The 16760-nt window shown below is 42.4% G+C and overlaps 1 protein-coding gene across 5 annotated transcripts in view; it reads right to left on the bottom strand.

Moving 5' to 3' along the window:
* The window catches only part of NUMB (NUMB endocytic adaptor protein), a 60484-nt gene extending 43999 nt beyond the window's left edge, over positions 1-16485 (bottom strand). For 2 of the 5 annotated variants that reach the window (XM_080992236.1, XM_080992235.1), the window contains exon 1: positions 16359-16484. The gene's annotated coding sequence lies outside the window, so the exon portion shown is untranslated. Of the gene's footprint in view, positions 1-16167; positions 16336-16358 lie in introns of those variants that run through there. The other 3 variants (XM_080992233.1, XM_080992237.1, XM_080992234.1) reach the window with 3 other exon arrangements.
* Positions 16486-16760: the final 275 nt, after the last annotated feature.

Raw genomic sequence — 16760 nt, 5'->3', positions numbered from 1 at the left:
TAATTTACTATTGCACTGTTTTGAATGCCACCATTCCTTTTTCCTCTTCCCCCACTCCACCCACTCCAATTGTGCGAACTTTGGAAGCTAAGGATTAGTCAAAGAATGAACGAACAATGTGAAAGACAGAAGGTCCAAAGGGCAAAAGTTCCAGCTATTTCTGGTTAACTGCTATCAGCATGATTTTATGATCCATCTTTACCAGGAAGAGTATCAGACAAAGTATACCAATCTAGCCATTTGGATTCCTGGATTTTGAGTACAGTGGTACCTCGGGTTACATACGCTTCAGGTTACAGACTCCGCTAACCCAGAAATAGTACCTCGGGTTTAGAACTTTGCTTCAGGATGAGAACAGAAATCGTGCTCCGGCGGCACGGCAGCAGCAGGAGGCCCCATTAGCTAAAGTGGTGCTTCAGTTTCAGGTTAAGAACGGATCTCCAGAACTAATTAAGTACGTAACCAGAGGTACCACTGTATTCTGTAGTGCTTTTACAGCACATTTATTTGTTGAATATCTATACCACCCTTCATCTGAGGATCACAGGGGGGTTTACGATAAAGAAAACATCTACCCATCTCCCCCTCTCTCTCTCTCTCATACAGACAAGCACACACATATATAACAGAATTTAACAAGTATAATGCCCTACATTGATGAAACTGCAGTTTCCTACTTCTTTTTTAAAAACCCTGTAATGCAAACCAAAAAAAAAAAAAGCATGTATAGAACTACCAAGAAAAGAAGTACAGGTATTGTGGGACTGAACAGTTTGAAAATCAAAAACTTCCCTGACAAAAGATAACGTAAACAGCCCTACCTACCTTTCTGCAAGAGCTCTCCCCCACCCGGGCTATCTTCTATTCACCTCATCTACAGCAACATGTACTTATCTCCTGCCCCAAAACCATGTGCTTGTGTGGCTGATGCAGCAACCAAACGCAATTAAAAGGCAGGAAAATCTTATAAACGTGAACAGTTACGCAGAAATTATCAGGATGCCAAATGTTATGTCAATTACAGTGGTACCCCGCAAGACGAACGCCTCGCAAGACGGAAAACCCGCTAGACGAAAGGGTTTTCCGTTTTGGAGGCGCTTCGCAAAACGAATTTCCCTATGGGCTTGCTTCGCAAGACGACAGCCCATAGGGAAATCTCCGGGACAGCGGGGAAGCGCAGCGCATCTTCCCCACTGTCCTCGGACCTCCTCCCGCCGCCCGGCTTCGGAACGAATCTCCGATGCCGGGCGGGGGGGGGGGAACGCCTCCTCCCGCCGCCCGGCATCGGAACGAATCTCCGATGCCGGGCGGGGGGGGGAACGCCTCCTCCCGCCGCCCGGCATCGGAACGAATCTCCGATGCCGGGCGGGGGGGGGGGAACGCCTCCTCCCGCCGCCCGGCATCGGAACGAAGCTCCGATGCCGGGCGGGGGGGAACGCCTCCTCCCGCCGCCCGGCATCGGAACGAAGCTCCGATGCCGGGCGGCGGGGGGGAACGCCTCCTCCCGCCGCCCGGCATCGGAACGAAGCTCCGATGCCAGGCGGGGGGGGACGCCTCCTCCCGCCGCCCGGCATCGGAACGAAGCTCCGATGCCGGGCGGGGGGGCGGGGACACCTTCTCCCGCCGCCCAGCTTCGGATGGCTTTCCTGAAGACTTGGGGTGGGAGGAGGGTTTTCCTTCCCACCGCCAACATTCAGAATGCTGTTCTGAATGTTGGCGGTGGGGAGGAAAAACCCTCCTCCCACGCAAGCCCCGGGAACAGAGGGAAAGCGCTGCGCGCCTTCCCCTCTGTTCCCGTACCTGTCCTGAAGGCTTGCGGTGGGGAGAAAAGCCCTTCTCCGCACCGCCAGCCTGGCAAGCAGTTTCCCTAGGAACGCATTAATTGATTTTCAATGCATTCCTATGGGAAACCGTGCTTCGCAAGACGAAAAACTCGCAAGAAGAAAAAACTTGCGGAACGAATTAATTTCGTCTTGCGAGGCACCACTGTACTGTATTTCTAAGCGGCATGATCAAAAGATTTGGTATACACAGGTATAATTTAGATGCTCAACTACAAGCTTGCTATACAACAGCGTCGTAGCTGGGAATGAGCAATATTCCTCACTCCTTGCACGCACGCACACACCATACGTACATACTGGTTTAATTAAAATATAGTTAGCTGTAATGCCCCAAAAGGGAATAGTGGTTTAATGGTCAGCCAGGCTAGCTCAATCATGGGGAACATGAAACTCTTATTCGCAAAGCTGTAGGTTGGGCAGAAGATTCGTGGTTAGACTAGATGACCCTTGTGGTCCCTTCAAACTTGACAAGTCTATGATTCTATGATGCTTTACGATCCTGATTAGTAAACTAACTTCTAATTGTGGTTTGATAAAAGATTAAAGCAATCAATAGGTCTCATCATTGAACTCTCTGTAATCTACACATTCTTATATTTTAAAATTTTGTTTGGTTAAATTGCCCTTCTGTTCCCATATCATGAAATATTTAATACAGTTCATGATCTCAGTTTACTTTCTGTGGATCAGCACTATATTCATTAACTAGTACATTCTTTTCACAAGCTATTGTTCCAAAACACATTTCTCCTCTACACTGCTACTGCATCAAGACTATTGTAGCACTCCAATATGACAGCAGAGAGACAGGGCATCAAATTCTACTGCTCCGTACAGTTCTCTCTAGAACTCAAATTGCATTACCCTACTTGTGTTTTAAAATGGTACTTGAAGCAGTCATCAGCTCATAGCACCACAATTCATTTTATCCAAGCCAAAGTTTCAGATTTCCTAATCTAGCAGGCGTGTTGAACAACTGCTATACTATGGCTAACCATGTCAGGAACATTGCAGGTTAACTTGCTTCCTTGCATTATTCACTTGCATCACTTCCAATGTACATACCTCATTATCTGCCCCCAAATTAGGAAGTTCTTCTGTCTGCATGAACTAGGCTTCATTCTGGGGCCAAAACAATATAGATTTTGTATAGATTCCATAATCTTCAAGTCTTTTTATGTTCTTGCAAAATGTGCCCACCTATATAACTACTGTAACTCTTCTTTTTTTCAACACAGTGCCTCAGGAAGTGAATTATGATCCTACAGATACAGTGTCCTCCCTCCTTAATTTGTACACAACACAGGAAGACAGACTAAAATGTAAACACTCTTCTCAGTCAGTACTTTCGCTTTTTAAGTATAGCAGGTTATTTCATCTTGCTAATGCTTTGAGCAAGGTAACTGTACACGTTATACTTACACCAATTCCCATCCATTGTCAGTTGCGATACTCCAAAGAGTTGCAGTTTATAGCTAAGCTACAGTCCAGACTGCAGGTCAACAAGTGCTCTACTATAACATGACACTGACCCACCCTGCAGTGTTCGGCAAAATTTAGTTTTCATTATTCATTAATTAGATATTCAAGACCTTGGATCAATACCCATGACATTTTTAAAAGTATTTAAGAATTGATCAATCTTACTAAAAACAGTCAACTGCCTTGCTAAATGATAGTCAGTTCTTCAGTTTTCAACATCTGGCTAACAGTGATTCCAAAAAGCTCATTTGCAAGAAATTATGTTGATGCCCATTCAAGATTTGCCCCCAGGCTCTGGTACTTAGTAGTATATTGCCTCTGAACATGGAGGTTCTATTCCTAGCTATCAAGACCAACAACTGTTGAAATATCTATATAATGTGTATTTGCTTCATCCTTCGTACAAGAAGTCATCACCACATGGTTATACACCGGTACCTCGGTTTTCAAACGTAATCCGTTCCGGAAGACCGTTCGAGTTCTGAAACGTTTGAAAACCAAAAACTCAATACAGAAGCCTCAATACGGAAGCTGCATGGAATGTTCAACTTCTAAGGAGTGTTCAAAAACCAAAGCATTTACTCCTGGGTTTACGGTGTTTGAAAACCAAAATGTTCGTCAACAGAGACGTTTGAAAACCAAGGTACCACTGTACTTGTCAATTCCCTAACTTCATTATGCACTTCATGAAAAGGGACTTCTTGTTTGCCTTGAAAACTTGCCAATCAGTTGTATTATTTAATTTTTAAATATTGTATTTATCATTTTTCATATCAAACATAAAACATAACTCACATAAACCACTTTGCTTAAAAATATCAAATCAAATTCTTATATCATCCCCCAATATTTCCACATATTGCCAAACAGTTTTATTGAATAGCCCAAAGTGCTAGCTAGCATTGAGAGAAGATAACTGATAACATAATTGTTCGCATGAAACCACTTCACTTTTCCCCTCAACTCAGCAACCACAATTTCTATTTCCTTACTAGGAACATGATATGACCTTTGGTAATTTCAGTAGACTTTTTCCATACCTTTTCCAGAGCTAGTATTACCTAAAAACTTAGCTCAGTTGGAACTCTTCACGTGCACCTGAACTTTGGCTTTGCTCTGTACAATGACTGCAGTGCCACTGCAGAAAAATTCAGGAAGCAATACTGGCTTAAGCTAAATGACCTCCTTAAAGCTAAAAGACGTTAGTGAAAATACAGAAACTTAATTGGTCTTCAGAATCTCTGTCCTTTCTAATGCAAGTATATCCCTCTATTTGACCATTAATTAACCCTGGTGAGAATAAAAGCCTTTTTTTCCAAGAAAGCATCTCTCTCCAGAAATTGATCATTTTTTGGTCCCCACAATCATCATTTGTGACAATGGCCAACACCTATCAGAATTCTTTTTCCTGTAACTACGCATCCCTCAGACCCTGACACTGTTCAGTCTTTCTCCCACAAGATTGTTCCATGCTCCACTCTTCTTTCTTCTCCAAGCCAACTCAATTCTATTATTACAGGAGCAGACCTTTCCAACTTAGCTAGATCCTTTACCCTTGCCTCCCTTCCCCTTTTCCTTACTACTATACTTTTAAATTTTCCTTCAAATTATTCCGGTGTTCTTGTAGTAGGTGCTTTGTGATCACCCTTAAGGGAAGTACTTTTTCTCTTTTTTTGGAAACACCTTAGGATGGTGAGCGGACTTAGGCAAGCCTTCTAATGTCATCCTTGAGCTATCTTTGACCAACCCATCAATGCTTGGACCTGGGTCCCTTAGAAAAGACAGTAAACTTGCAAACTACCTGTTTTGGAGTGAACCCACCGCACCAACCAAAAGGCTTCACACTTAACTCCTGCTAAAGCCTCAGTCTACAGCTGTGACATCACACAAACAGGTCACAGTGAAACCCAAGAGAAACTATTCTCTCTCTTTCTCAGGACATGTTAACTAGTTGTGTTTTACTCCTCCTTTCTTTTGCCTCATTTCCTAAATATCACTGTCTGGCTATTCTTACGTTGTCCAAAGCCTAGGCATTAGCATTTGAGCACCCCCTTGGCACACCTAGACTCACACTGCAGCCCTGACAGTTCTCTAGTACCCTCCCATTTGCCATTTGTGACAGCTCTCTACCCTCCATCCATTTCTATTTCCTAAATAGCAATTTTAAACTATTGGCACAAGAAGTGTGGATCTGGGTGATCTGTGAGCATTACTGAATGATTTATCATTTTGTTGGATAGCCTGTATTATTTTGTAACCATTTTATCATTCCGTACCATTGCAATTAGCACTTCAAGTTGCAAAACTATTTAACTGTCTGCCATTTTGCATGAACACCATTTTATCCACATTTATCTTGTAAATTTACTGATGCCCCAAGCAAGTGTGAATGGGCATTAACATAATGTAATAACCCCTGTGGCATGCAGCCATACTCTGATTAAAGATTGCCAAAAACCCTGTTTCCAAGGATACATGCATAACTTGCAAGTTCAAGTGCACACATAAATAAGAACACTAGAAAGTGTGATAACACTAGGGTACCCCATCTGAGATGTGGATAGGGCTGTATTCAGAATGTATCTGTACCACAGATTTAAACATCACAATTTTAATACAAAATTTTGCTGTGTCCATAAACAATAAATACAGTTCTGACCATATGCTATTACCATACGGAAAAATTATATAATATCCATATCTCATATCCATATCTTTCATATATTCAATCACTGAGAGCCATTTACCATATTTTCTCAAAGCTAATGCTCACCTTTTTGGCCAAATTACATTGTGAAAATTAAGGTGCACATTAGATTCAATGGGACGTTTACATTCGCCAGCAAATACTTTTTTTGGTTTCAAGGTTCTGAAAACTGAGGTGTGCATTAGATTCGATGGCACATTAGACTTGAGTAAATATGGTACTTCAAAAAAGTTTCCTTCCTTTGTCTTCCATCATTCTGTAGGTTTATGCATTTCTATCACTTTCCAAAGTTCAACTAGCCATTATTTTAATTGTAGGCAATAGCTTGTTCAGTTTGTTCTTCTGTTTTTGGACTATTAACATAATGGCAGCACCTATTAGGTTCCATATCAATATTTTATGTTTAATTTGGTCATCTAAGCAGCCCAACAGATTTGTTAAAGGATCCAAAACTATAACATAATGCATTACTAGTTTGATTAATATTGTAACTTATCCCCCATATTTCATTATTAAAGGACAAGACTACCATACAGGCAGTGACCATTTTGCACAGTGGTTCCGTTCCTGACCCCCGTGTGAATCAGCGGAACATACACAAGCCCATTGCATTCCACCACCACCCTGTTCCACCTTCTTCCAGGTCCAAAGGGACCCACGCATTGGCAATCATGTGTCAATAGTGCAAAATGGTTGCCACCTATATCTGCATTTGAGGATTCATGCATCCAAACCTTTATCTTCATGCCAGATATATATATTACTCAAACTGTGAGGTGTCAGATACCACTGGAAAAGCAATTTTTAATAGTATTCTCTTATGTTTACAAATGTAGGTCTTGCTGGCCCCCGATAGCCAATTTTATGCCATTCCTGCTCAAAAATTCCTCTAGCCGCAACGTGATCCTTTTCTTCTCAAAACTATTACCCTTGTGTAAAATCAAAGTACATAATAAGGCATATATTTGGGATAACTTTTGTTTTCTTCTTAAACATCAGATCTTCAAAAGTCGTAACTGAGAAAGCCACTTAATGAGGCACTGTTTGCTTCAACATAACTTCTTAATTGTCAACTGTGGTGTTAGACCAGTAGTAAATCTATAGATTTACAGTATCCATTACTAATACTTTCTAGATACCTAGTTGTCTTATGGTTCACCCAGGTTCTTTCTGTGTGAATAGTGTTTCATATTTGATGTGTTGAAATTGCAACGAATATTTTTTAAAACTAGCACCATTTATTGCAACCCTTTCCTAAGGGTTCCTAGGCACACACTGCTATAGTTCATGCATCAAACGAAAACATAATTAAAATTAGCTATGATTTAATGAGAAAGTAGTGTGATCACACAACTTAAAAATTCTCATTCTGCTGCTGGGAAACAAGCTGGAGTCCACCTTGTTGTGACTTCTTAATCTAGGTTCATGGCTTGTTTCTCTCCAAACGAACCATGCACAGGAAGTGAATGACAATCCTTGGTTATCACTAAAGGTCACTCTGGTTTGTTTCCCAGAGGTGCAGTGGCAGTGAGAGCAGAACGAGGACATTTCAGCAGCATGCACCTAACACATTAACATTACACCACAGTTTGTTTTTAACTATGGTTTAATGTGATGCGCAAAGCAGTCCGGAAAGCATTCTACTGTGGCCAAGATCACCCTCCTAAATACAGTAGATGCCATGTATACTAGATCCTGCACTGTCAGGCATCAATGTGCTAAAGTTGAGTCCTCTGCTTCTTTATAGCAGACGTACAGAGTGAAATATTTTGTGGGGGGAAATCTATCACGTATTTCTCCAAAAATACATTGTTTAGAAGATTTGCAGCAGTCAATTTTGTCAAATTGAGCAGTTTCAGATTTTGCCATTAACTCTTTTCAGGTGACTGTCCCTAGGAAGCATACCTGTATCTATCATGAACAGCTTTCTAGACTTGCTAAAGCTATATATTATACAGACACTGTTCATGAATTTTATTTTGTATGACTATGTTAGTTTTGTTATGGCTTATGCTTATGGTCAAACTAGATGTATTCCTACCATATTAACAGCTGGCAGTGCCCAAATTATTTTCTTAACATTTGAACAATGTTAAGTATATGCTACTGAGTTGTTTTGTTTTTGAGAAAAGTACAATACATTTCAAAGTACAGATGTTAATTTCTATGAACATTTAAACCACATTAAGTGTGCATTTTTTATTTGGTCTATATAAAATATTTCAGCTAAACTACTTTTGTGTACGGAAAAGCATGGGATAGTTAAACAAAAAAACAGTATTTACTTTTTTGCTTTTAAGACAAATACTAAATTAAATCCCAATTAATTAAAGGTACTGGAAAACTCTGCACTGCCACTATCAACAGACCAGACAAGAAAGGAGGAGGAGTGGTGTTATATGTCAGGGATGTGTATACCTGTGAAGAGATCCAAGATTTAGAACCTCAAAGCCAAAGTGAGAGCATTTGGGTCAAATTTAAGGGAGAGAAGAATAACAGTGACCTCATTGTGGGAGTTTACTATAGATCCTCAAGCCAAACAGAGGACATAGATGATGCCTTCCTGGAACAGATGGCCAAGCATGCAAAAGGAAGGGAGATAGTAGTAATGGGGGACTTCAATTACCCGGATATTTGTTGGATGTCAAACTCAGCCAAGAGCATAAGGTCAAACAGATTCCTCACTGGCCTTGCAGACAACTTCATTGTCCAGAAAGTGGGAGAAGCAACAAGAGGAACAGCCATTTTAGATCTGGTCCTAACCAATGTTGATGACCTGGTTAGTGGGGTAGAAGTGGAAGGATCATTAGGCGCGAGTGATCATGCTCTTCTGAAGTTTACTATACAGCGGAAAGGAGCAGCCAAGCATACTAGGACTCAATTTCTTGACTTTAAGAAAGCCGACTTCATAAAACTTAGGGAAGTGCTGGGTGAGATCCCATGGACAGTAATACTAAAAGGAAAGGGAGTTCATGATGGCTGGGAGTTTGTTAAGAGGGAGATAGTAAAAGCACAACTTCAGGCAATACCAATGAGACGGAAACATGGAAGGTGCCTAAAGAAGCCAGGGTGGCTATCTAAAGAACTTTTAACTGAGTTAAGATTAAAAAAGGATGTGTACAAAAAATGGAAAAGGGGGTAACCACCAAAGAGGAATTCAAACAAATAGCCAGCACGTGTAGACACAAAGTCAGAAAAGCTAAAGCACAGAATGAACTCAGGCTTGCTAGAGAGGTTAAAAGCAACAAAAAAGGCTTTTATGGGTATGTTCGTAGTAAAAGGAAGAACAAAGAAACAGTGGGGTCACTCAGAGGAGAAGATGGTGAAATGCAAACAGGGGACACAGAAAGGGCTGAATTCCTCAATGCCTTCTTTGCCTCAGTCTTCTCCGATAAAGAAAACAATGCCCGACCTGAAGAATTTGGAGCAAATGATTCAGCAGAGGAAACACAGCCCAGAATAACTAAGGAGATAGTACAAGAATACTTGGCTAGTTTAGATGTATTCAAGTCTCCAGGGCCAGATGAACTGCATCCAAGAGTATTAAAAGAACTGGCAGAGGTGATCTCAGAACCACTGGCAGTCATCTTTGAGAATTCCTGGAGAACAGGCGAAGTCCCGGCAGACTGGAGGAGGGCAAATGTTGTCCCTATTTTCAAAAAGGGGGAAAGAGAGGACCCAAATAATTACCACCCAGTCAGTCTGACATCAATACCAGGGAAGATTCTGGAGCAGATCATTAAGCAAACAGTCTGTGAGCACCTAGAAAGGAATGCTGTGATCACCAATGGTCAGCATGGATTTCTGAAAAATAAGTCATGTCAGACTAACCTGATCTCGTTTTTTGACAGAATTACAAGCCTGGTAGATGAAGAGAACGCAGTGGATGTAGCCTACCTTGATTTCAGAAAGGCATTTGACAAGGTGCCCCATGATATTCTTGTAAAGAAGCTGGTAAAATGCGGTCTTGACTATGCTACCACTCAGTGGATTTGTAACTGGCTGACTGACCGAACCCAAAGGGTGCTCATCAATGGTTCCTCTTCATCCTGGAGAAGAGTGACTAGTGGGGTGCCACAGGGTTCTGTCTTGGGCCCGGTCTTATTCAACATCTTTATCAACGACTTGGATGATGGACTCAAGGGCATCCTGATCAAATCTGCAGATGACACCAAACTGGGAGGGGTGGCTAACACCCCAGAGGACAGGATCACACTTCAAAACAACCTTGACAGATTAGAAAACTGGGCAAAAACAAACAAGATGAATTTTAACAGGGAGAAATGTAAAGTATTGCACTTGGGCAAAAAAAAAAAAGAGAGAGGCACAAATACAAGATGGGTGACACCTGGCTTGAGAGCAGTACATGTGAAAAGGATCTAGGAGTCTTGGTTGACCACAAACTTGACAAGAGCCAACAGTGTGACGCGGCAGCTAAAAAAGCCAATGCAATTCTGGGCTGCATCAATAGGAGTATAGCATCTAGATCAAGGGAAGTAATAGTGCCACTGTATTCTGCTCTGGTCAGACCTCACCTGGAGTACTGTGTCCAGTTCTGGGCACCACAGTTCAAGAAGGACATTGACAAACTGGAACGTGTCCAGAGGAGGGCAACCAAAATGGTCAAAGGCCTGGAAACGATGCCTTATGAGGAACGGCTAAGGGAGCTGAGCATGTTTAGCCTGGAGAAGAGGAGGTTAAGGGGTGATATGATAGCCATGTTCAAATATATAAAAGGATGTCACATAGAGGAGGGAGAAAGGTTGTTTTCTGCTGCTCCAGAGAAGCGGACACGGAGCAATGGATCCAAACTACAAGAAAGAAGATTCCACCTAAACATTAGGAAGAACTTCCTGACAGTAAGAGCTGTTCGACAGTGGAATTTGCTGCCAAGGAGTGTGGTGGAGTCTCCTTCTTTGGAGGTCTTTAAGCAGAGGCTTGACAACCATATGTCAGGAGTGCTCTGATGGTGTTTCCTGCTTGGCAGGGGGTTGGACTCGATGGCCCTTGTGGTCTCTTCCAACTCTATGATTCTATGATTCTATGACTTTACCTAGTCTACCACTAGCTTCCTGCTTCTTCAGTGGCAGAAACCAAGAATGCAGCTTTAGGCAAAATATAAATCAAAGTTAAATGCACCTGACACATTATTTTCTTGGGTGAAACTTAACATCTTCTACACTACACAAAGCAAGGCTGCATTTCTCTACACACTTACTTGGTAGTAAAGTCCCATTTGTATGAATATATTAGTGTGTTATGGTCAAATAAGATGTATTACTCAGCGGAATATACTTCTGAGCAAATATGCACAGAATCAGGCTATAAGCCTCACCACATTTCAAGATTAACCAATATCAGATATCAATATATGTTTAGTAGCAGAACTGCCATAAAAGGCAGATAATTGATTTTAAAAGTGTAAGATATTAAATATACAGATGTCCATCAATAAAGTTTTCCACCAGAGAACTCTGCAAAGGCAATAGTTCTAAGCTTTTCAAAACTAGCAGAACAAAGTACCCAGAACTATTCCTTCTGGGAATGTTGCAGTTTGCAGACGCAGAATTACAGAAAGTCAGTACAACTCAGAAGCATACCAGGTTTGCATGAGGGGGAAAATGTTGATTTAGTGATTTTCCACAGAACTGTCTCAGCTCTTTCCAAGAAAAAAAGAGAGACATAAGCCAGCCAAGGTTTCTCAGGAATTTTATAGTTGGCAAACTAGATGGCTTTAAAATTCTAAATAAGAGTTTAAAGTTATAAAACATATAAGTACTGTGTAATGACTTACTATCCTTCATCCATAACTGTAATTTGCTATAATAGAGAACTACAGAAAATAACATTTCCAGCTTTTATAAGTCAATATATATCACAAAAAAATGTAATTATATTATTCTTGCATGAGAAGCAAAATATAACAGTATTCAAAATGTTGAAACCTATTTGCTGAAACTTCAGCATGTACTCAGCTGTACTCAGACAGGACAGTTAGAAGTAACACTATATTGGTAAGTGTACCTTTCAAGAAGGTTGATAATTCCCTGGACCTGCCTCAATCAGGGTAGACAGAAGGTAAATTGGGATCAACAGCCAGATCTTTGGTTATTCTGCAGTAGATCAGCAAAGATTTCAGATTCCTAATTGTTTAATAGTAGCAACTACAGAAAGGCAGGGTTTGACTAGGCAGGGAAACACCAGATCTGTACCAGTATCCCAGACACAAAATAATCTGCAGATAGTGTGCTCCCTGTAGATCTTCTCACCAATGCCAACAATTTGGTATGATGGTTGCATGGTCCTGCCATGCTTGAAACAGGAGACTGTGATTACAGTGGGCAAAGAATGATATAAAGATAACTACCACCCTTAACCATTACTAACTTGACGAGGCAATATAGGTGTATATTGAGACCACATGTGTCACTCCGCCCCCAAGTACGCACAAATCTCTTAGTCTCTTTCATAATGAAGATAAACCTTTGATTCTGTGGAGGCCCTCCACAGATTCAGAAGCTTGGAAGTTCATTATTTTCCCTTGCACCAGGGCACTTCAACAGATAAAAAAAGCTTCTTCACTACAGTACTTTATCATCATAAGAGACTGGGCAAGCTGCATGGTGAGGGGAGGGAAGAGGCAACTAAAGATGAACCTTCACGGTAAAGAACATAAGAGACTTCTGGATTGGGACAAAGGCCCATTTAGTCCAACATTCTGTTCTCACAGTGCCAACCAGATGCCAGTGAGAAGTCTGCAAACAGGACCCAAGAACAAAAGCATTCTGCTGCCTTGCAGTTTCCAGAAACTGGTATTCACTGGTATGTTGTCTCTTCAAGCCAGTTAATGCCAGAAGAGAGCTACAGAGTACAGAATATTTGAAGTCCAGAAAGACAGTTTACCTATATTCATCACTATGTTTAGACAGCAGACAATAAGGGAATTCTGGCACAGCGTACAATCTACTTTCACTACCATAGCACATTAGTTACAGCATTTGTTCCTATATAAGGCCCCTTTTTCAGGCATTGCAAGTGTGTGGAACAAGAGAGGTCATCAACAGACTAAATTTGCAATCATTTAGAGTCCTGAAATTGTTCTCCCAATGTAATATTTTGTCCAACATTTTATTTCTCCAATAAAATATACTAGCCAATAAACGTTTGTATTGCTGATATCTGTTTTATTGATCTGGGTATTGACAATACCCTATTCCAGAGTACTCTAGAGCCTATAAAATCTTCAAAAATGGCTCAGGATTAAAAGACGTTATCTGATAAGATTCATTCTCCTAAAACAGAGTAGTAAAGTTACTTAGTACTGTATCTTCTGCCAGCAAGACTTTAGACAGAGCACTTCAAATGGATTGTTTGATGTACCAGTCCCCAATTGTGCTACTATAAACAGAGTGCAAGATAATATCAGTAAGTCATATCTTCCCACCAATACTTCCACAACATAAAAATCTCCTAAATTTAGAGATTACAAAATATTCCACTTCCATCATCCATCCCCTCATGGACTAACTGAGGCTTGATACAGCCTCTTGCTTACTCCATGATGAAGAGAACCAAAAAGCTTGGCTCTTTTTTTCTTAAAACTGTGTGTGGGCAAGTTGACAGGCTAGATCAGAGGTAGGCAACCTAAGGCCCTGGGACCGGATGCGGCCCAATCACCTTCTCAATCCAGCCCATGGACAGTCCCGGAATCAGCATGTTTTAACATAAGTAGAATATATCCTTTTATTTAAAATGCATCTCTGGGTTATTTGTGGGGCATAGGAATTTGTTCATTTATTTTTTTCTCCAAAATATAGTCTGTCCCACCACATGGTCTGAGGGACGGTGGGCTGGCCCACAGCTGAAAAAGGTTGCTGAACCCTGGGCTAGATAATATTTATGTGTGCTAGTAACTTTTGTGAGATTATTTGCAAGGTTGAACACAGTAAGTCTTTAAAAACAATGCAAAAAACAAAACCCTTGCTAGACTACAGCTTGAATTTAATTAAACCAGTATTACATTGTTGCAATAAAGCACCTAGAGTATTTGCACAAATGATGCTCCAGGCAACACAGGGTAATATATATTATACACACTACTGAATTAAGAACTTAAATCTGATTAGGCAAATAAAACTTTGGAAGATGCATCACATCACTGTGGAAATTATTCTCTATGTATTTTCTATTAAAAGAGTGCAAATGTCTGAGCCAAGGAGGCTTCAGTGACAGAAAGTTTTCACTATGCATCTTGGCTTTGCCACTCTTTGTACAGAACTTGTGTAACAGCAACTTTCCCCACCCCACCGTCTATTTATCTGTAGATTAAAGAAGTTAATATGATAAAGGACAAGGATTGAACTGAGGAGGAACAGACAATTTATGGTTTTATTTTGCTCACATGAGTGATGTCACTGATTTAGTGTTTCCATAAAGAATGGCCAAGAAGGAAAGAATGGAAAAACATTGCAACAATCCAGTGGAAAAACTGTACAGATCAGCACTCTTTTACTATGTCAAACATTAAATAGCAGTTGGCCTTAAGAGACCTATCATGATTTTAACTACAGAACAAGTCCAAGGATTGGAGAAGTGAAGTATGCATAACATGCACACTTTTGCAGCAGAGAATAACCAGATACAAATGTCATTATGGTTCAACTGTATTCCTAAACATCATCTTTGCTAAAGATGCCACACACACAATTTGAGGACCACAAAATGTTTAGAAGTGGCTGGGGAAACCCAGCCAGGTGGGTGGGGTATAAATAATAAAATAATAATTATTATTATTATGACAAATAGCTGATTACAACCAAATAACAAATCCTTATAAGTGCTTTTATAAGCATCTTGGAAGACACAACAACCTACACATTAAACGGAATAAATTCTACCAGAAACTTTTAGAGCTTTATGAAAAATTAATGAGCAGGTTACATAAATCTTGTGGATGAAGGAGTTCTAGATGAGAGCTGCTGCAAGCCAAATAGACACATCATTTCACAATAAGTACTCATAGAAAGGATAAAAAAATCTCGAGTATTTTGTTATTTGGAAACATGACACACAAACCTAGTATTTTATGATTCAGTAATTGTTGCACTTTGCATTAATATTAATCCTCTTCTTAAAAAGATATACACTTGCTTTGCACCCAACATCCTGACAGAAAGCCATAAAAAGGAAATGAAGCTCTCCTTTAAAGACCAAAGTAATCATATTGCCAGTGCCAACACCCAATCTTTCAAAGTTTAACCTCGTTGATTTTAATCCTATCACACATCAATTCTGCTTCGCACAAAGCCAAGTAAGAATAGGTGGGACGGCGCTTCGCTCAATTAGCTTATCAGCTCTTTCCCGCCGCCGCCCCCTTTTCCAGGGGTTGCAAAGCCAGGATTCTGCAAAAAGGCTTCATTTACAAACAAGTAGTCCTGGAGACAGAATGAAATATAGGGCAGATATACTCCGAGGAGAGGAAGCCAGTTGGCCACATTCCTTCACGAATCCCTAACTCCCCAAACCAAGCGGGGCCTGGAAGGGAGGCCAGTCCCAGGCAGGCAGGCAGACAGGCACCCCGGAAGCCGGGAAGGGGCGGCCGGGCAGCTTCGCCCGCCGAGGTCCCTCCGCTGCCGGGGATGCGAGAGCGGCGCTTCTGCCTCTCCCTCCCTCCTCGCCGCTTCCTGCACTATCCGCCTCTCCCTCTCTCCTCCTTCCTTCCTCCCTTCCGCAGGGCTCCTCATCCGCCCGCATTCCTGGGCCACTCGCCGCAGATCCTCGCCCAGGTTCAGCTCCAGCCCAGCCGACCATTATATAGACATAGATATACCCTGTATATATGTGTGTATGAAGCCGAGAGACGCCCAGCCGGCCCCTTCCTTTCCCGGGCACCTCGAGCGCCCCACCTCCCTCCGGCACCTCGCCCGACCTCCCCTCCGAGCAGACCCCGCACTCGCAGCTTCCCTTGCACGCCGCTGCACTCATTCACACGTACTCCGCGAGCCCGCTTCTCCCCATCCCCGGATTCCCCGCGGCCGCCTCCTTCCCCAGCGACTCCTCTTGAGAACAGCAGCAGCCCCGCACCTCCTTCCTTCCTTCCTCCTTCCCTTCCTCCCTTCCCCTTTCGAGGCTCACCCACACGGCTTCGGAGCCGACCAGCCCCGGACCCGGGAGCTCGGGCCTTCCGCCACAGGTCGCCCCGCCGCTCTCCCCGCCGGGCAGGGAGGGAGGAACCGCGCCTCGTCGTCCACGGAAGCCCCTTCCCTCAGCCAAGCGCCTACCGGGCCCGGCCGCCGACGCTCGCTCGCTCCGTCGCTCGCTCTCACCTGCTACCCGCGGCCGCCTCCCTTCAGCTCCTCCTCAGCCGCCAAACAGAGCTGCCTCCTACTCCCTGACAACAACTCCCACCTCCTTCGCTACCCTCTCTCCTTCCCTACTTCAAGCCTCGTGGGCGCATTGGCTGCTTCGGCCCCAGTCGCTGGTAGGTATTGGTGGGGATTTGAGCCCGTCAAGCCTTCGCTCCGCCTTGTCGTTTCGCAGTATTTGATTCACACCGAAGCATTGACGCCCCCACTTCTTTCCTTGTATTTTTTTTTTTTTTTTTTGTCGGTCCAAACCGCAAGAAGCGGCAGCTGCGATAGGTCAGAAGAGATGCGATCATTCAGGCTCCGCCTTCCTGATAAAGTACCCGATGCAAAGTGCCTAGCCCTGCTTGGTTTGGTTGCACA

This window comes from Podarcis pityusensis, assembly GCF_964106645.2.
Source record: "Podarcis pityusensis genome assembly, chromosome: 1".
Taxonomy (NCBI): domain Eukaryota; kingdom Metazoa; phylum Chordata; class Lepidosauria; order Squamata; family Lacertidae; genus Podarcis; species Podarcis pityusensis.
This window is presented reverse-complemented; position numbering and strand designations above follow the sequence as displayed.